Source organism: Motacilla alba, chromosome 2, assembly GCF_015832195.1.
Source record: "Motacilla alba alba isolate MOTALB_02 chromosome 2, Motacilla_alba_V1.0_pri, whole genome shotgun sequence".
In the NCBI taxonomy this organism is placed as follows: domain Eukaryota; kingdom Metazoa; phylum Chordata; class Aves; order Passeriformes; family Motacillidae; genus Motacilla; species Motacilla alba.
This window is the reverse complement of record NC_052017.1, coordinates 30,722,414-30,743,744: the sequence shown is the minus strand read 5'-3', so window position 1 is coordinate 30,743,744 and position 21,331 is coordinate 30,722,414.

Here is a 21,331-nt window from a genome sequence, read left to right as displayed (position 1 = left end):
AAATATTCATGATTTCAAACTGTTCAGGGTAATAGGGTTTGGCTGTTTGCTGCATTAGAAAAAGTGGAGGAACTTGCAATTTGAATTAAAGATTTATATATAGTACTTTTATGGAAATTGTTTCCCACTCATCAATATTTAGATGAAATCTTAAAAAGGAAGCCCAAATTAAATGAGAATGGAAATAAAAAAGACATTTCTAGATCATGTACAACACGTGTTGGGGAAATTTTTTTTGTAGGTTTATATTAAGATTAATTTTGCTTTTTTTTTTTTCCTACAGATTGATCAATAAAATTAGTTCACTCTTGCTGATAGGAGAATTAAAAGAGGATGTTCTCCTGAAAGTTAGGATACTGATTTGGGAAACAGGTTATGTTTACATAGAATGTTTCCATAGGAAAAACAGCAATGGAAACATAGAAGTATAAATAGATTATCTGTAGTTTTGTTCAAAATATGCAGTCATTATAGTTTTGTTTAGACCTTACAAGAATATTTTGGGCTTATCTACACTAAGTATATGTATTTAAAGTACACTTAGATATACATATAGGTACATATTTCAGTCACATGCAGGAACTTTTTTATGCACAATTTTTTTTGTACTATACTTTTAAGGCTTCTTGACCATGGCTTTGACTGCCCTATGTGAGATTGTCTACTGCCAGTTTTCAGCTTCTTGCTACTGGATCATCAGTCTTCCCTATTTTATAAGTGTCTGGGGATCCTGGTGGACCACAAGGTGGGCATGATGAGCAATGTGCCCTCCCAGCAAAGAGGGCCCCAGCACAGGGGATATGATTAGTGAAGGAGAGCAGCAGGTGGAGAGAGGCAACAATTCTGCTCCGTTCAGATACTGGGAGCATGTGAGGAGCTGTCAAACGCTGGGCTTCCTACTGCAAACAAAAAGGACACTTACATACTTCAAGTGAGACACAGAGAAGGCTACAAAGAGGGCTCTGGAACACACTGTATGAGAAGCTACTGAGATGCTGAGGGAAATGTGTGCTCAGTTTGGAGAAACCAAGTACAACGATTGCTGTCTCCAATTGGGTAATGGGAAGATCCAGAGGAGCTGGAGCCACATTATTGTGAGGGGTGCATAGAGAAAGGATGATGGGCAGAAGATGCCAACTACACGAAGGAAACTCTGAATAATAGGAGCACAGCATTCACAGGGAGTGGCCAAGCAGTAGCTCAGACTGTCCAGAGGGGTTGTGGGTTTGCCAGCTCTAGGGCTATTCAGGAGTGTCTTCAAGACCCTGAGTAACCTGACCTTTTTTCACAGTTCTCTCTGCTTTGAGCAAGGGTTGGATCAAATAAAATCCAACAACAGTTTAGGACTGGGATTGTGAGCCTCTCTGTTTAGAAATACTTCTGTTTGCATTGGGGGATGCTAGAAAGAGGAATGATTTAGCAGTGTAAACACAACAACTGGAAGTCGGACACTCCAAGAATTCACTTTTAGGGGTAAATAAAATGAGCAAAAGCCTCTTATGTTCCTGAGACATAGCAAAGTGTACTCCCAGGAAAATGTATTCTCAAATAAACCGTAAAAGCTCAGTCATTAATTCTTCATGCTTTGGAAATGAGAAATGTGCCATATATATGCTAGGACTCAATACAACATTAAAAAACTATGTTAAGAACAACTATTTTGAGTAGTAGAACCCATTAATTCTTTCCCTGAATGAAGCAGGACCTCATTCAGGATAATTTTGGAGATCAGTCATATCCTTTTTAAGCTGGGGGATTAAAGACCAGGGAAGTGATGGCAATAATATTTAATAATCAGTCGAAGAAACATCTCTAACTGGTATTTCCCTGTGTTCTGGATAATCAACGACTGTTAAAGGTACTTACCATGTCACTTCACTGAATTTACTTTTTCAATTTAATTATGGTAATAAAAATAATTACTTTACACCTTCAGCAAGTGTGATGCAAAACAGGGGACCAGGCCACTTTCAGACTGTGGCCACTTCTCACAGACCAGTAAATGATCCTTCATACTTTAATTTTATTATTTTCAGAAATAAGAAATCAAAAAATAGTTTGAAATTACAGTTAATTCTACATTTTTAGGACAAACTGCTCTTAGTGTTGTCTTCAGCTGTAGAACAAATCAAACAGAAGGATCCTGAGGCAGCAGAGAACAAGGGTGAGGATACAGGTATGAATCATTTCATAATGCTGCCTCAGGACCACAAATAACAACAGAATGCAACCTTAATAAATGTGCTGTATCACTGATACTAATTTTAGAAAAAGGAAACAGTCCTCCTGATCAGTACAGAAATAGTCCTTGACGTGTTTGTCTGAAGAAGTGATGTCAGTGTGAAAGGGGAAGTGGTGTGCAGGAGCTCTCACCAGCTGGCATAAGTTCACAGAACCTTGCTGGTCAGAAGGAATCTCCAGAAGTCATCCAGTACACACTGCACTCTGCCTGGGGCCTCACTGCTTGAGTCTTCACCAGCTCCAAGTATGGAGAGCCCACAAGCAGTTACACCGCTTGAAAAATATTTATCTTCTCCCTGTTAGTTGTTTTAGGGTTCAGTGTGATCCCCGGACCTCTTAGCCTGTGTTGTTCATTACTTTTTGAGGGGTTTATTCTTCATCTTCTCATTATGGAGCATGATTTCCCTTTTGCTCCATTTGGCTTCAAACTGTTGATGCTTGATCCAACCTTAGGATCTTCTGTGGTCACTAGTTCCTCTAGTAACATCCATTCAAACTAATTCAAGGTGGATAAGACAAGAAAAAAAATCTATCAATCAGAAATCTATTGTGTTGGTCATTGAAGCTCTGAAAAGTGCACAGGTTTCTCTTTGTAGTTTCACATACACTACTGGTACTCTGGTATTCAGTTTTAGATTTATTCATCTCACCAAATCAGCCTCACTTCTAAAAGCAATTTCTAATGGGACTTGGTGTCTTAGATGTCTTTTCCAACTCAACAATTCTATGATTCTATGTAACATTATAAAAATTTCCCTTATTCATTAGGAATCCACATACAAGTCTACAGTATAGAAAAAAAAAGGGCAAATATGTTTTTTAAAGCCCTAGGAAAGCAGTATTTTTGTTTTCCTCAATGGGATTAATTCTGTGTGATTTTGAAAGGTTCCTGCAAGTATCCATTGACTACAATGATGTAAAGATTCCTTAGCACTTCTTCAAATTACCAAGTTTGCAAGCAAACAATGGATTCTTATAACCACTGACAACTTTTAATTCCATTTTCTGGAATTTTGTCAAATTCTTGATGAAATGCTTTTTGGCTGCTGCAATTTGCAAGTACATTTTTGTCTACAATCTACCTAAACTAATATTAAATCAAGTAGAGACAGATTTCACCCTTAAAATTTTGCACTTATTTTCTTTGTGAGTCCTTCTAGTTTTAGCCACCTTTCCCCCACGGTTTTAATTCTAGACAGTATGCCTGAAAAACCCTGGCCAGAGCATACTGACAGCAATGGCAGAACCACACCTATCAAACACTTCCATTTGTACTTTTCATTTTTCTGTTGAAGGTAGATCAGTATGGAAAAAAGGTCCTGTTAATATTTCTGCACCAAAAAAATGAAAAGGAATTTTTTCTGTGTCCTCTTGATTTTGCTTTCAGTTTGGCTCCTACGTACATATAGGGTTCAGAATTACAGCCTCAGCTACTGCTCTTGTCTTTACAGCCCACTCTGAACAGTGGACACCTTCACCCACACTTCTAACTGAGACTACAGGCAAAGTTGTTGTCAGGAGGTTGCAAAGAAATGATCTAAAGAGGTGCAATCTCATTTGGAGGTGAGTTGATTTTGGTATCTCAGTACCAGGCAGAACTGACAGCAGAGCCGCAAGGGGTTTTCCTGATGATGGCCATGATGTAGCTGTTAGGTCTGTGTGTCCACGTCTGTGTGTGTCACTTCGAAGCACATGACAGATTATGCTTGACTCATGGGTCATTTTGTATTTTGAAGCTCATATGAGCCATTCAGAAATTAGCAGAGTCACAGTGGTGCATACAAGAAGCCAGCATTTGTAAAATTGCTGCCTGACAAATGTATCTATGCATGATCATATTTCCAGCTCCCATATCTAAAATACATCTCAGTAGGGATTTGATCCATGATATATCCAGCCTGCATACTATGCAAGTAATAAAAGCAATGAAAATCAATGTACCTGTGAGGTTACAAGTGAATAATATGACTCCTTTTTCCCCATCAGCTCTGCGTGTGTTCCAATTTCAGCCACTGTGCCATCCACAGTGCCCACTGTTACAGCCACAGTCTGAGCAGTAGAGAGCCAATGAGCAATAATAAGAGCAGTTTGACCTTGTGTGGCCTGTAGACAAAACACCAAACTGTAATTCATGTCCCCTGTTGTTTGGTACTTTGGAGTAATTCCTCTAATTTGTCATATTGATACTGCTGTTACATCCCATTGATCCCATCTGCTGAATATCCATATAATCCATGATTCTCTCTCAGCTAACTTAAATGACAACCTGCCCCTTTCCCTGGCAGACCAAAGTCATCACCTGTTCTCTCTTTTGGCTTATTGTCTGTTTCTGCTTTTCTTGGAGTATGTTTTTTACATGCTGTTGAAAAGCTCAGCCAAGATGTGCAAAGCTGGGAGCGTTTCCACAGAGAATGGCTCACTGTTGAGGGACACGTCTGCTCCCAGTGCCTCACAGATTCTAACAGCATGATGCCAGCTATTTGCCCCTGGTAAATGTTGCTCAGCATTATCTGGCTGAAGACAATCTGTTTGCCTTAAATAGGCAGCTTTGGGCTTCCTTTCCACACAAAAAATACAGATGTTATAATTTGGTAATTTATGGCAGAAAGCTATTCACTCATTAATGCAAACGATGAATTTTCAAGCGTAAACAAACATACACATTTAGTACCAGCAGACTGCCTATGCAACCAAAGAAAAGAGACAAAAACCTTTTCCAAAATGCATCTTACTCAGTTTTCTTTCTAATGAGCTGTTGAGAATTAAACACTCAGTGTTGCAGTGAGGGTTCCCCTCTCTTAGGGCCATGGTGCCAGCCCAGCCCCCAGCTAGATAAGCCAGATGGAAATCATTATTGCAGTGGTGGTGAGGTGGAAGAGATGAGAATATTGTCACAGAAGAACAGCAGCTTTTTGCCCTGAATGGGAAATAATCCTTGTCCTTGTAACAAACCTGTCAAGGAAAATGATAACTGTCACTTATGTCTTCTCTCTGAATTTAAATTAAATTCATGATTGGAGAAAAGAAAAATGAGAGACATATCAATGACAAAGCAGTTACTTTTCCTAGTCCAATGTGAGCTAGCAATGTCTCGCCTATGTCTAGAGCAGATGCAGTGTTATCTAGAAAGAGAATTTTGGGATTGCATACTAAAACTCAGTCAATAGACATTCCTGCCATTTCTGGTTTCTGTCTGCTGATTTTTGCAGATTTCTTCTTTCAACCAAAATGTTAGCATATTTTCAGAAAAAGGGTATAAGATCTATCACTATTTGCACTGTGAACAAATAATGTCTAATAGGACCTAACTGAGCATTAAGATAAATGGAAAGATCCCCCTTGATTTTGATTCTGCAAAGTCCAGGCTGCAGAGGAATGGGATCTAATATTTTCTCACTAGGTGACATTTTCTCCTGGAAAGTGAGTATCAGTGAAAATCCACCCTAATTCAGGGCTTTTCCCCACTGGCAAAACTCCTCATGTGCGAGCAGGTCTCCTGGCAGCAGCAGCAACATTAATGAGCTTTAAGTCCCTTGGGTGCAACACCTTGATGAAGCAGGGCACTGGGCTTTCGAAAACAGATTTTGAGAGCTGCATTTTCCATTTTCGACACAAGGTGGCTGCAGAAAATCAGTTTGTGGTTTAAATTCATACACACACTCCCTATCCCCCTGTGTTTTACTGGATTTGCAGGGAGGCAGATGTGACCCACTTGGGAGTGGCATATAGCTCTCTTTTCTCCTCCGATGTCCCTCCAACATTTCTACTGCATTTACATTCACTCAGCCACTCTGGACCTTTGGACTTTTTACTTATTACCTGGCTGATCTCAATTTCTCTATTCCCAATGTGCAACCCCTTCATTTACATTTCACTGAGTTTAGAGAAAAGTTAGAGATAAACTGGTTTATAGACAGGCACACAAAACTCCACTATACACATGGCAAAAGCCCCAGCTTCTATTCAGTATTGAACTTCATGTCAATTCATTTCCAAGGAAGAAATAGATTTGAACGTCATAAGAGAAGATCCATTAGGTTAACATAAACACGTTCTCCTCTTGTTCTGGTTACAGCTTGTTACATTGTGTTTTCTCTGCTATGTCTTACACCTGTTTTATTAGTCGTCCAAAAATGATGGCTGCCTGTCTGACCATGCCTATGAGTTCTCAGAAACCTCTAACACAAAATGATTTTTAGGTCATGGTCCTCCAGGATGATCTACAGAAAAATCCCCACTCTATCAAAGTATGAGATTCCATTTTATGACCTTTCACCTCTGGATCAGATTGATATATATGATAGGGCAATCTGATATCAGAATAACAAGTCTTTGTCTCCTTTAGGTGGGGGTTCAAATATGCCTGCAGATAGTTAGACATCAAAATTCTGGATGGATGGCTAAGGCTAGGTAAAATAATGCCCACATGAATTGTAAAAATGATTAAGTTTAAACTAAAAATGCTTTATGGGCTGAAATGTTAGAGATGGGTAAATAGATTGCCTTCAGGATTACTCATCTCCTGTGGAGAAAAAGTGATTATCACAAAAAGACAACAAGAAAGTAATTCTTAAATATTTATCAGCTTAAAAATGTAGTTACTATTACAACAAGTTTTACATTGGCTACATTGTAAACATCACTATTTCATCTATAATATTGCATCCACTAGCAAATCAAGCTTCACTTATGTATGTGAACATGACAGCTATTTCCAAAAATTGTTTGTCTTGTATAGTAGTCGACATTGTACTGGACCATCCATGTCTTTTTGTGTAATTTTCCCTCAGTTTATCTATTTGAAACATCCAGGAGAGAAGAGTTTACAAGCCTGAACAGAAGTTCCCAGTTTTGTCATGCACTTCCTTTATTCTTCCCTCAAAGGGGAAATACTATGAATGAGTCATCTCATACAATAGACACTTTCTACACCCCTTGTACAAAGACACACATTTCTTCTGTACCAAAGGGTTGCAAACATGAGGAATCACACCATATATAGGCAGCACAGCATGAAGTTTGAGAGGATTTTCCAAAGGCATCCGGAATTGCCCAGGGATGAGCAGAAGCTATGTAGCAAATAGCAGCTACAGATCATTTCAAGAGAAATATTAGTTCAACTGCAACCAATTTCCTGCCCTTTGCCTTGGGACACTATTTTGCATTAGTGTATTTTAAACTTGGGTTATTTCTTTACTGTGTTGTGGTAGCTGCAGGCGCACTGCCTTCAGTTTATCAAAGCAAACATTAACTTGGAAAAATGGACTTCTTCAGACTGTATATAAAGGGAGAAATAATACTGTTGCCTTTTATTTTACAAGCAAAAAATCATAGCAAAAGACATGTTGAAAGAGCTGGTGCAAAATATTATAAAAGTAAAGTATTGGCACTGATAAGGAAAACAGAAAGAAAGCTTCTCTGGCAGATACAGGCTGTTGTGCCATCTATGCCAAGAAAACCCAAATTAAATCAAAGTCCTCCAGCAAAGCTGCTGGCTTCACATGTGGTGGACAAGGGGGCACTCACAAAGATTGCTTCTTTGGCGCCCTGAGCCTTTTCTGCTGATGGTAGTTGACAATTCCTAAGAACTCCTGAGGCTGTCCTGTGATAATTTAAATTTAAGAGCTGAAGGATCCCTTGAAATCAACCTCTTGAGATCTTTTCACCTCCAGATCTGCATTTTTTTACCTCTGTGCTTTCCCTCTAGAAGCAAATAAAGCCAAAAGACCACTCCACAGTGTTGTTTCATGGATATGTTTCTGCTAGTTATGCTAGGAGGCCAGGTGTTGCTACTAGCTGACTCACCTGTGAGCTGAAAAGAACTGTCAGAGGTGTAAGGGTGAAGAACTGATGGTGGTAAGCGTGTCAGTATAAAAAAATGACAAGCACTGCAGAGTAAGAAAAACAGGTACATCTCTTTGCTTCCAATTCTACTGCAGGGAAATGAGCATGGGATGGAATCTCCAAGACAGAGTTTAAAAAGTGGTTGAAGATGCTTTAAAAAATATATGATGATACCTAATCCATTAATTTCACCACTGAAGTACTGCAGATCCATACCAAGAGAGAAAAGACTGTATCTTGAAAAAGATTTCTTGAATTAATTTAAAGATGATTGGCAACACAAAGTTAGCAATAAATGGGATATGTTTTTAAAACTGAAAGACAGATGGATTTGTTTTCCAACCATCCTATACCATTTCTCCATTTAGTTCATCTGTTATCAGGATCATAAATATGCTAACTGAAAAAGTTTATTCTGAATTTGTATTCAGATGGATTGAATATCCAGTGAAGTCAATTGGGTTATAGAGACGGAATTTGAGCTCAGAGACGGAATTTGAAAGGTCTTTCTATTCAGAAGAAGCAAAAACTAACGAGAGGTAAACGGCCTTAGGCCAAATACTCATCTGAAAAAAAGACTACAAGGGAACAAAGAACCTGGGGAAAGGGAAAAATATATTTATCACCAAATGTAAGTGTATTTTGGATGTCAGGATCATAAAAATGAAGCTAGAATAATGACAAATCAAGCAAACAGGGATGCTGCAAAAAATTAAACCAAATACCAAGTAGTTCTCAAGACACAGAGAGAGAAAATGCAAGAAGCAGCAAGGCCATTGTGAATAATTGCCTCCACCACAACTGCACAATGTAGGCATTAGGTAACTACAAAGTTATTACCTTGTCTCAGCTTCCCAGGAAGCTGATGATGTCATGTATGTGGGAAAGGCAGAATCACAAAGGGGTCAGACAGCATGGAAATGGAAATGACCACGGTCAGGGAGTTCGTGGGCTCAGCTTGGATAATCTCTGTTCCGGAAAGGAAATGACATCTGTGATTCTGCCCAGAGGCAACCAGTTTGGGACATTCTGGGTACATCAGAGGTACATGGCGTGCTTTACTTGGCAGAAAGCAGACATCACAACTTTTTATGGATGTGAAGAAACTGATTAAAAATGACTGAGTCATATTCTAGGCTTATGCAAATAGTTTAGGCAATCCTAAATTTATTTCACTGAATAAATAGTATGTGTAAGACAAATCAAGGGAAAGTGCAATTGGTATTCAAATTGATGACCAGTAATTTAACTTAATGGACTCTTCCCACATCAGCAAAAATTGAGTTTTAAACCACCAGGTTAAATATAGAGAATCTTCCAATATGTAGAAGGATTCATTGTGCAAATTTTCTGAGTTAGGCCAATGATGAGTATGACCTGTAAATGGCCACCACCACCAGCATTCATAAGACACAACAAAATGAAATCTGTAACTCCATTAAATTCATTCTGTTATAGCATATGAAGTTCCTGTTTAAGGCTAGTGATTCATACCACTACTCTTGGATATAAAACAGATGCTCAGACCAGAAATTATTATTTCACTGGTGCCTTTATCTGGTATTGGAGAACCTCTAGGACTGCTAATTCATAAATACACATATATAAATATAACATCACAAATGACGCAATTCACATGAGGGGTAGAGAACACAACCTGATTTACAAAGAGCTATGGTTATAAACACACTCTTCTGAAAATGTTTCTATTTGAAGTGGTGGAGTCACCATCCTGAAGTGTTCAAAAAATGTATGGATATGGCACTTGAGGACATAGTTTAATGGTGAACATGGCAGTGGTACTGGAATGAAAGACCTGATGATCTTAAAAGTCTTTTCCAACCTTAATGATTCTATGAAAATTCTGTAAATGACTTTAATTTTTTTTAGTATTTGAAATTATTAACCTACTTACACACTTTTATGCATTTGCAATTAAATACTACCACATATTTATGATATACTTTTAATAATATATTAAATGAACTAAATGCATCATTGCATATTATAAATATTTATATACCATGTATATGTTATAAAATTAATATTTTATTCTTTCTGAAGATATATATACATTTGCTTCTCCAGAAAGAGTACAGAGATTTGATCAGTACATGGTATTTTCTTCATGAATTAATCAAATCCTTGATTTTAGAGTATAACTTGAAATAAGAGCTGTGATCTATTTTTTCATGTTGTGCTTACAGGCTTGCTTTTGACTAATGAACATTGTTATCTTTTTGCACTTTTCCTTTGAAATACCAGCAAATTTTATTTCTTTTCTCAACAGATCCCACACAGACCTTTCCTGTCCCTTCCCCAAGATTAATATTCTCGACTCCTAGAGCAATAGAGCAATTCTGCCAACTCTCCAATTGATGTATTGAAATGGTTTTCTTTTTAGTATCTTATCTGTGTTTCTTGGTGAGGCATTTGAACCTGAGCATGTAATCAATAGTCGACTAAAACATAAGTTCAGTGGGATGCCTTCTCAATTTTATACAGAAACTTCTTTGGATTAAAACTTTTAACTTTTTAAAAATTTTTATTTTTTCTTTGTTTTTTTCCCTCTTTTCTCTATTTTTCTTTTATTTCCTTTTTTCTTTTTTTTTTTTCTTTTATTTTTCTTTTTCTGGGTTAGTGAATTTACAAGAAAATTCGGATGGGAATAAACATTCCCATGTAGACAAAAGTGAATAAAAAGTTCATGACCATACACCATAAAAATAAGCTTCATATTTTAACATATTTAATTTGAAACAATGGAAGGAACACGCCTGAAGACAGCTTGGAGCCTGGAGCAGAAAGATGTTTTCTGAAACAATACATTTATTTTTAAATGACAAGCCCTTTTTTTACAGAATTGGGAAAGTTGCTGTACTTGGATAAAGGATAGATGTGATACATTTTGGAGAAGATTGTTATTTAGGACATTTCTCCCACAATTTTCCTTCATCTCAGCAAGACACATGGGTAAGCATGGCTAGAGGGGGACCCTGTGTTTCAACCCTATAAAACAACATTCTTTGCAGAACATATTGGAAAAAACAAAGGAATTTAAAAAATACAAAAAGTTGCATGTCCATCTCTCCTTGCAATGATGTCTGTCTTCAAGCGCCCGGAGTCCATTCCAGCTCTCCAAATTCATCACAGACGTCAATACCTGTCAGGATTTCATTTTAGGGACAAAATTAACAATTAGGACTTCTTTCCATGCCCAAGCTCAGACTGGTAATGGTGAGGTCATGGGTTTGATCCTGTATGAGCCATTCACTTAAAACTCAACGATCCTTGTGGGTCCCTTCCAACACAGAATAATCTGGAATTCTGTGAGTAGTAGTTTTGACACCCCAGGAAAAGACACCAAGTTAAATCTGGAGCAAAGTAGAGAACCTGTTGGACTACCCTTTAATTCTATGGGGTCTTTTCTCCTCAAACTTGTCTCCATGTTAATATTTCTTAAATATTAATTTCACTGGCTGGTCCCCCTAATGCTCATGTTGCTGATGGAATGCTTTGCTTGATGGCTTCCCAGGCTATGCTGTGCTGGAAAGCTTTATCAAGGAAAGACATGTGTGTAAGAAAGAAGCCAAGGAGGAAACAAGAAGGATTTGTCTGAACTCCAGTGAATTGTCTTTGCTGCCAGATTTTGCTGATTTTGCTGCAGAGACTTTGCTGCTTATCTGCATAATTGATGAAGAAAATATTGCAATTTAATGAACTTTTTGTAAAGAAATATAGGTCATTAACAAGATACCTTGCTGACTCTTACTTCTTCCCTTTGCTTTGTAATGGTGGATCATCTAATCTGTGTGTGCCATTGTAGCTCCTAAAACAGCGACTCAGTTTACAGTCAGGATCAAGAGCCACATGTCTGAATTCACAAATGTAACCAGTTATGAGACCTGTAGAAAGCACACAGATAAAAGCAATATTTTAATTTTAATAAGAAATAAAATAAGTGAACAAATCTTTGTGAAAAACTGAATTTGCTCTCCCTTGCCTTTCTTTGGCTCTGGCTCCAGGGACTCCTTAGTGAGTTGACACCTAGCAGGATGATTACTCATGGAAAGAGGGAAAAACTTGCCACCCAGGGATCATTATCACGTCCTGCATGCATACAACTTTTCACTCAGGACAGCTCTCATGCCACCTACAGCCCAGACAGCTCAGTGGGGGGTTTTTTGCATTGCTGTGTAGGAAAGCTACTCTCTTCTTCTAAAGGCAGCATTGGTCTCTGCTTGTGCTCCATTTTATCAGTGATTAGCAGTAAATGCATCAGTCATTGTATCTCCTGAGAAAACAGCAATAGAAATCATATCTCACTGTTCTTACTACTCTGCTTTTGATAGAGAAGATTTCATGAAGTTCATAATGTGCAGTCATACTCAGCCTAGGTTTCTTTACAGAGAGCTGGCTTGGAGGTGAGAAACCTAAAACTCATTCATACAATAAAACTTGACAACACTTTATTACCAGAAACAGGTAAAATGGAAAACCAGTTTTATAGGATCTCTTCTTTTTTTTCCCAGGTTTCTCTGCTGACACAAGGAAAGTTGGTTAAAGTATATAATCCTTTAAGTTTTCCCAATATCTCTTCAGACCCACATGGTAGTAGGTAAATTCCTTGCAAATGAGATAATCACAAAATAATGTCACTGAAAGAAGTCTTAAAAAACCCTAAAACCCTAGCAGAATAGGAGATTTAAACTGACTCAATACTCCTGAACTACTAAAGCACACTTTATTCTAGGAACTTAGTTTATCTTCTTGGAGATATAATTATGGAAAAAATATGTGGAGATATAATTATGGGAAAAAAAAGAGGAAAGATAACCAGGAGCTAGTATCTATTAAACCATACACTCAGCTAAAACCATTATTTTGGCATCTCAGTAAGCAGGCAGCTTCTGTTAGGAGCAAACCTCTAAACACTCAAAGCATTCCTCCCTAAATGAGAAAAGTTGAGACTACAATGATAAGCAAGGACTAAAACCACCCACTTATTGTCCACAGCCAGGCTAGGAGCAGCAGATAAAGTCTCCAATGCCCATGTGCTAACTATTGCCTTGACTAAATCTCACTTGTCCTCTCAGTAAACAGGCTTACTGACAAATAGATGTAGCACAGGATCTGATGGCAAAATTCCCTGGGACTCTTCCTCAGGAAAGTTAATACTGCGGTGCAAATTTTATTTTTAGGACATATGGGCATGGCAAGTCAAGTGATCTAAAAACCCCAACCCAGGAGTTTCAAAATTCACAAGTTAATAATTGCCCCTTGGAGTGGGAAATCAGCAGGCTGAAAAACATTGCAGTACCCTGTGGCTGGACTACATGCAGCCTCAAGGATTTTACACCTAGAGGAAATAGCTTTACTAGCAGTCTCGTTTCTGACTTCCTGGCCCTTGGAGAAGTACTGGGTTTCCAAGAGAGAAGAGATTCTTGAAGAGATTCTTGATTCTTGATTCTTGAAGAGATTCCAGAATGCAGCATTCCCCAGAATTCCCCAGAATGCAGCATGTCACAAGACAATGTTGTTGCTACAAATTATTGTTTAGACAAGTAGAAATGTCTTTAAAAAAAAAAACAAACCATGCTAAAAAGAGCCCCACAGTGAGTGGGGATTGCAGAAACATGGACTCTGCAGTTCATATTGTGCAAAGGGAATAGGCCATTCACAGTCTAGACTTGAATTTTTAACTGGCAAGTTATCCCAGAGGCTCTTTACAGAACAGCTCTGCCAGTTTGTGGGGCTGTGCCCTGGAGTGGCAGTGTGCTACTGCAACAGCGCGGGCCATGCACTCATGGCTCTGCTAATGCAGCTAAAAATATTGCCACAGAATAAACAAGCAGAGATCAGTACACAGTTTGTGTGCCAACAGATGTCAGTGTTACATATCTTGTGTAGCTTTACAGTTTTGGCAAATGCTAGCTCTGCTGGGAAAGATCTGTGTATGTGTCCTGCTTTGTTTCATGGGCTCTTGTCTATGCTTTTTTTTTGCATCTAAGCCTGTCCATATGACAAAGAGCAAGTAAGCTGGGGCATCTGCTGGCTAGCTCTTCATCAGTTAGATAGTTATAAATAAGTTTTATCTGTCAAATAACAGTAAAAGCAGACTTCTTTCATTGATCTGATTAAATTTGCAGGCCAGACAATTAGCAATACCATCTGCAATCCTGTTGCTACAGACTTCAGAGAGAGAACAGAGGTGAAATGGAGGAGCTGCAGAGCTGCACAGAGCAGCCCACAGCTGCCCTGATGGCTCAGTTGATGCTGATACTATCTGCTCATGTGCTGAGTTGTTGTGGGCACACGTAACTGAGAGCAGGACTTGGCATGTATTTTTGGCAATCCCTGGGTCTGACTCATGCTCTAAGAGAAATACCAGAGCACTCCTCTGCTAAAGCACTGGGAAAAGGTGCCTCTTCCACACTGGACACATCAGCGGGAGACTCCACTATGCAGGAAGGAGAATTTTTCAGGGGTTTTTGTTCTCTCACCAGGGGTTTGTTTTCCCTTATTTGCCACATCATTCATCCTAGCCAATTTCTTTTCCACTGCAGTCCCCACTCATGCTCCTGCATCCGTGGTTACGTAGCAGGAGAATCACAGAAAATGTTACTATAATTAATGTGCCACTGCAGGATCCTGTCTTGCCTGTGCTCTCATTCTTGACTAGTGACTCAGCTCTTCTTTTATTCCCCCTTATGGCAATCAACACACATCAGTGCCTTTACCCCAAATGGAAATGTTTTGATTAAGGACAGCTGGCATACCCCTCGGTTGGCAATGCCAGGTAGAACACATGCAGTTTTGATACCACCACCACAGCAGAAAATTCAGAGATTTTTTGGCCTCCTGAATTTCCTGCGTCTCATTAGACTGTCCAGTGCACATCTGTAACAGTTCACAATCAGGCCTGTCAGCACATGGTTCATTACAAAGCCAGGGCTGGCAATTTCTTTTGGCTGAAATCCTTCCCTTCAGCAGTAATACAAACACTGCTCTGTGCACTGCATACCTTCCTGGGAGCTTGGAGGGAAGGAAAGCAATCTCTTATCTGACAGTTCACTTCTCTGTGGGGGGTCAGTGTGTGCTCATGTGCAATAGCCTCTGCTCTCCTCAAGAGTGGGGAAGTTGAAAATCCCCAAAGATGAGACTCTGACCTGAGGAAGTTGTCTTGTAAATTACACAAAAATGCCCTATGGGTGAGAGGTTTTTTCTCCTGAATTTTTTGTTTGTTTTCCTTTTCTTTCCTCCCCCAGTCATACTGTATGTCATGCAACTCACAAGATATAGACTAAAAGATTAATAAAAAGGAAAAAAATCTGAAAATTTAAGTCAGGGCTATTATATCCAATCCTCCTTTTCTCTGTCCAAGTCAAAAAAAAAACCCAAACCCTTTCTGGTAAATGATTGGAATTTAATTTTTGGAGCATGTGAGCTACTAAACTTATGTCAGAAGCCAGAATTCCTTAAGTTTAAGCTGCCTTGAAACCTTTCTCATCCCAATAACAAAAGTTGGACATGCAGACTGAGTATCATCACCTTGCTCTGTTAATGCTGTTCTTCTTCAGGAATCTCAGATATATCCTGCATTGGAGATCCAGGGAATTTCTCATGAAAACATAGCTCAAGACCTATTCTGGCTAAAAACATTGATTTATGGCAACTTAAAAATATTTGGCTATCTGCTGAAGCATTAAAAGGCCCTGAGAGTTCTTGGACCTGTGTTAAGGAAGGAGGAAAGGTGGCACTTCATCAATAAGAGGAAGCTGGGTGTTGGTTTTTTAATAGTAAAAGTGTTAAAATCAGAAAACCAAATGAAATCAGGATGAAAACATAAATGACACCTTCCCTCCAGACCAGGGGGCAAGGCTTGCTCAGAAGGTCCATACAGGCACTGCCAGCAGCCCTGGACCCCAGTGGTCTCCCATGGGAGAAGGGTGGGGAAGGAGCAGTGCTGGGTTCCTGGGACAGTGCAGGTGGTGGCTGTGCTGGGCAGGTTCAGAGTGGCACAGACATCCTCATCATGACAAAAGCAGTTTTTGTGTGATGAGCACCAGGAGAGGCACACTGAGGGTTATTATTGTGTTTCTTGTGCTTGAAAGTATTCTGACAGGACTGAAGCTGGATGGTGCCAGTCATTTCATAAACAACTTGGGGAAATTCCTCCCCCTCTCTTGACATGCTTGCCATTTATTCTGAAGTGAGATAGGACAAGAGAATATGATGAGCTGAAAGAAGGAAGGCTATGGGAAAGATGGATGGCTAATGTCCTTGTAGAACATAATTTACGCTTCAACCCTCATGAAATATTTCCAGAAAACACCCACATCTAACTATCATTCAATTCAACCTTGAATGGTTGCCAAGTTTTTTGAAAGGTTAAAATAGTGCAGAGTCCTGAGAAAGATTTGAAGACACTTCTGTTTGTGTGTATTTACCTATCCATGTACTTCAAATATTTAAGGTTTGGGTTTTTTTCCTGTTTTATTTTTTGTTAGATTGATCTCCTTTGGGACAGGATTTTCCTTGCCTTGTCAGAACAAGGCTGGTACATTTTAGAGGCAATTGTCCAAATAATAAATATGGTAACAATTACAGTAAAGTCCCATCTGACTGACTTGCCATCAGACTAGGTTTACATGCAGTAACTGCATCTCAGTACTGGAAGTTCCCAGACATTTCCAGATCAGGACATCTTTATCTCCCTGCACAGTAGATAAAACACAGCAAGTCACTTTTTGTGTACCTCTGTTTCCAGAGAAATATTATTTCAAGTAATGTCTCACTAAATGGGGCCATGCTAGTCTTAGTGAAAGATGGAGCTACCAGGATACCTTGGTTTCTTTCTGTGTGGCAGCTTTTGCCACTGAAGCATTGGCTAATACCTGGGGCAATCTGAGAATGAATAGTGTGGATGAAGGAAATTCCATCAGATTTTGGGGAAAACAAATAGAGTTACTGGTATTAAAAAAACCCCAAATGCCTATGTATGTAATGCAGTAGGTAGTTTTTAGCAATGTTCTGCTATTTACAAATCACTTGTAATCAAAGAACACAACCTTTTATATTCAATATTAAAAAAATCAATGTCTGTTCTTCTACTTTTGTGGTTTTTTTAAATTAAAAAACCTGACATTCAGACAAAATATGACTAGTGTGAGCAAAAGTCTATTATAAGCACCTGTGGATGTTTATGCAAATATGCCACTCCTAGTAGCATTATTATTGAGTGTACTTAACATGAAAGAGGATAAAATGCAGTTTTATGTGAACTGTGCTCCCCATCAAGATGAAAACAAGCAAAAGAAGTAATTTTAAATATTACTTCACAACACATTTCTTCACTGGCGCTTGGCGGCACTGTGTGATGAGGACTAGGGTGGAATAAGCTGTGCTGCCATTGGCTTGACACAGTTTTTAAGGACACTCAGAGTGAGGGTGTTGGCCATGGTGAGTGGCACTTCTAGGCTCCTTCCACTGAACGGGGTGCTGAGCAGCAGCAGGGCATTTCTGTTCCCTAATTGTTCAAGAATGATGTCCAACTGTAGAATAGATGAGGGAAGAATGAAATATTAAGCCTTCACAGGAAAGCTATACATTCTGGAAGAAAGGAAGCCTCTGGCAAAGCAGGGAGATGAGGAAAAGTTTAATTTTGCTGTAAATATTTTAAATAAGCTGTTTTAAGTTGTGTAATTTTTTCATAATACTGTCTCTCATGAAAGCCAGGGGCAGCTGGACAGACCCTCTGCTGCTTTCATAGTCTGAGCTGTCTGGGCTTTTCAAGTGCAAGGAGTTTAATTACTTTCTCAGGAGGTACAGCTATAAGGCCTAGACATAAAACTAACAATGGTTCATCTACTGAAAAATTGAATAAATACGTGTGAGTCACTGGCATCATGCAGGCAAGTGCAGTATGTGAGTCAAGGGAGAACTTAAGAGTCTGACTAAGCTGAAAAGAGAAATTACATCATCAAAACTTGATGAGAGAGATTTGCAGGAGAAAAGGATAGTTTTGACTCTGCAAAACTGAACTAATATGCTGACAGCAAATGGAATTCTCCCACGATTAATTTTAATTTTTTCTTGGATAATTTTCAAACTTCCTATCATAAAGCAATCTACAATGTATATAAGTATGCAGTAACATATATTTTATATCTATAGAACTATATAACCATTTTAGTATGCTCTCGTGTACATTTGGAAAATTTTAGCTTCCCTCTTTTCTATAAATGGGGCAGATTAGACATTTTCCTGTTAGAAAAAGCATATTCATAACTGTGTTTATTTGTTAAAAACAATTATGAAGTGATAGATCCAAAGAGTAGATGATGTTGGTGGATGCAGACAAATTTATCAAAATCAAAATATACTGTCACTGTGTGCATCTAAATTTATGAGTATAAATAATTGCAGTGAGGGCCTAAGATATACCCAAAAAAAAAAAAAATAGTCCCAAAAGAATTGGCATCAATTCATGGAAAAAGTTGTCCCAGGTCTCAAAGTATGTGTGATATAGGAAATTGAAGAAAATAGTGTAAGTTTTTATTTGGAATCATATTTATTCTAATTAAAACTACATTACTGAATACTGAAAAGTAAACCAAATTACAGTAATCTCTTCATATTGCTCTAGAATAATAGAAGTCACCCATTATAATTTTGTTTCCATATTCAGTGTTGCTGATATACATTTCATTTGTAGTAAACACATATAGTGGGTTTATAACCAAACCTATTAGTACTGTATAAAGTGATAGTTTTTTGGTTGAGTTTGAAGAAACACACACACTGCATTGTCAAGGATATGTTCATATGAGTAACAGATGTGAAAATGGGAACTCTACTTATCACTTCTAGTGTGATTTCATAAAAGGCATTATATGCAGATGTCAGAGACATCAACTATTTTGACTCCTGAAAATGTTAACTCCTTGTTTAAAATTTTCCACATGCCATCCAAGAGGGAAAAAAATGCAGATTCTCCTAATTGAGTCATGGTTAAAAGCTGGTTTGGGTTCTTCTGCAACCTATATGTTTCCTTTCTGTTTTTGCACATTCTGGATAAATATTTCCTGTTTCCTGAATGTTCTTCCTTCACTCTAAAGCTTCTTGCACAGCTAATATCTAGATGAGGAAAACTTGTCTTTGTTTGCTGCATAGACCCTTCCTCAAAGCACTTGTCTGCAAGATTGGGCTCCCCAGTGCCTATCTGGAGAGGCCTGGAGATCCCAGGTAAGGATCTCCAAGAATTATTTGCGGGAGTGATAGACTAACCTAGTGATCTCTTTAAGAAAGATGAAACATTCTGAGTTGAACTCCCTTCACCTGATGGAAATGTAAATGCATGCTCTGACTAAAAACTGATATTCTTCTTTTCAGTTTATGATAAGAAATAGGCACTTCCCCCATGTAGTTCCCTGTCTGTTCAGGCAGACATTTGGAAACAGAAGAGTCATGTCCTAGAGGACTTTAAAGGCAATCTGATTGATTGCTTCAGACCCAAATGTCTGCAGTTAAGTGGTAAGTGCCCCACAGCCACGTCTCTTCCCCCTTGTTACCCTCTTGGTAGAATGACATGTGCATTCTCCATGAATGCTGCTCACAGTGGATCAAATACTGAGGATATCCTTTTCTCCTTGAACAATTATTGCCACAAAAATAGCCATAGTTATATAGTCATTCTTTCAGACTTCAAGGACCATAACAAAAGCGACTGTTCCAGTGGCGATTGACCGCAAGGTGGTTTTGCTTTGGATAACATAGGAGAGAGAGGACAGTAAAAACAGATTCTGTTCATAAGGATTAGAAAGGAATGAGAATGTTACTCCTACGAAAGAACAGTGCCATGAAAAGTATATTGGTCAATTAAAACAAGTCCACAAAATCTATTTGTTGAGCAAGCATGACTTTAAAATGTCTTTCTGTGAAAGCATTCAGTAAAGACTGGCATCTTCAGGAGAAATACAGGAAGGCTCAGCAAGTTTGCTTTGGAGCTTGTGATACTGATGTCACTGAGCAGGCTGGGGATAACTCCAGCGGATGTGTGAGCTTCCCTAAGGGCAAAAAAAATCATTTCCAAATGGAAGGATACACTTCAGAAAATAATTTCTGGACTTAACTTCTGATGAACCAGTTAGAAAGTAAAATGCTAAAATGAGATAATTGCTAGGGTTTCAGGTAGATGGGAGCTGCTTGCACTCTGGATAACAAAACAGTACAGAGGCAGATGGAAACAATCCAGTGCAAGTGATTAATTTACTGAATTCAGTGACTAGTTTTCTGTTGAGAAATTTTTGTTAATTTTAGAAAGTAATCTTTTAGCTTTGCTATTGTTTTTGTGACTTCCCCTCTCATCTCTGGCTGTGTTTTGCACCAGTTCACATGGTGCAGCATCGGTTGTGTGTGCTAGGCAAGGTGCTTGAGGAGGAAAAGCAGTCCAGGCAACTGGAAGAGAGCAGTCAGGGAGAACCATAACCCTGGAAAATGTCAGGGAGATGGGCAGTGTGTGGTGAAGCTTTTATATAGGGCAGCTGGAAGGTGAAACATGATAACAAAGCAACTAGATTCTTCTGCCTTTGCATCTAAAACCACCAGTCATTTACAAGTACCTAAGGATCAGGACTAAAAAAAAAATAAATAAGCCCTTCAAGTGCATTTTGCAAGAAGAAACTACACAGATGCTGCTTGTGAACTTGTTGCCCAGCTGTTTCTCTTCTTTACTACGTTGATGATCTTAGAAACACTTTGATGTCTCAGACATGGAGAAGATGTGTTTTACAGAAGTCTGGTTTGTTTACATGCAGCAGCAGGGACACACAGAAAGAGACGAAGCACAGGCTTTTATCCATTGTTTTGTCCAGTTTATTAGGAGTTTGGATATAGTTCAAGTGATTGCCAGACCACATTCCTCTAATATTATCCAAATCCATCAAGAAACAGAAGAGTTTGGAAATACCTTGGAAAAGCTGCCACTGTATTTATTGCTTCAGCAAGACACAACCACATCTCCAGATAAACTCTGGTAATTTTTCTGGTCTCCATAGAATCCCAGGTTAGTTTGGGTTGGAAGGGACATGGAAGATCATCCAGTCCCAGCCTTCCCACCATGGGCAGGAACACCTTCCACAGACCACTTTGTTCACAGCCCCATCCACCTTGGCCTTGAACACTTCCAGGGGTAGGGCATCCACTCTTCTCTGGGCAGCCCATGTGAGTGCTTTACCACCCCCAT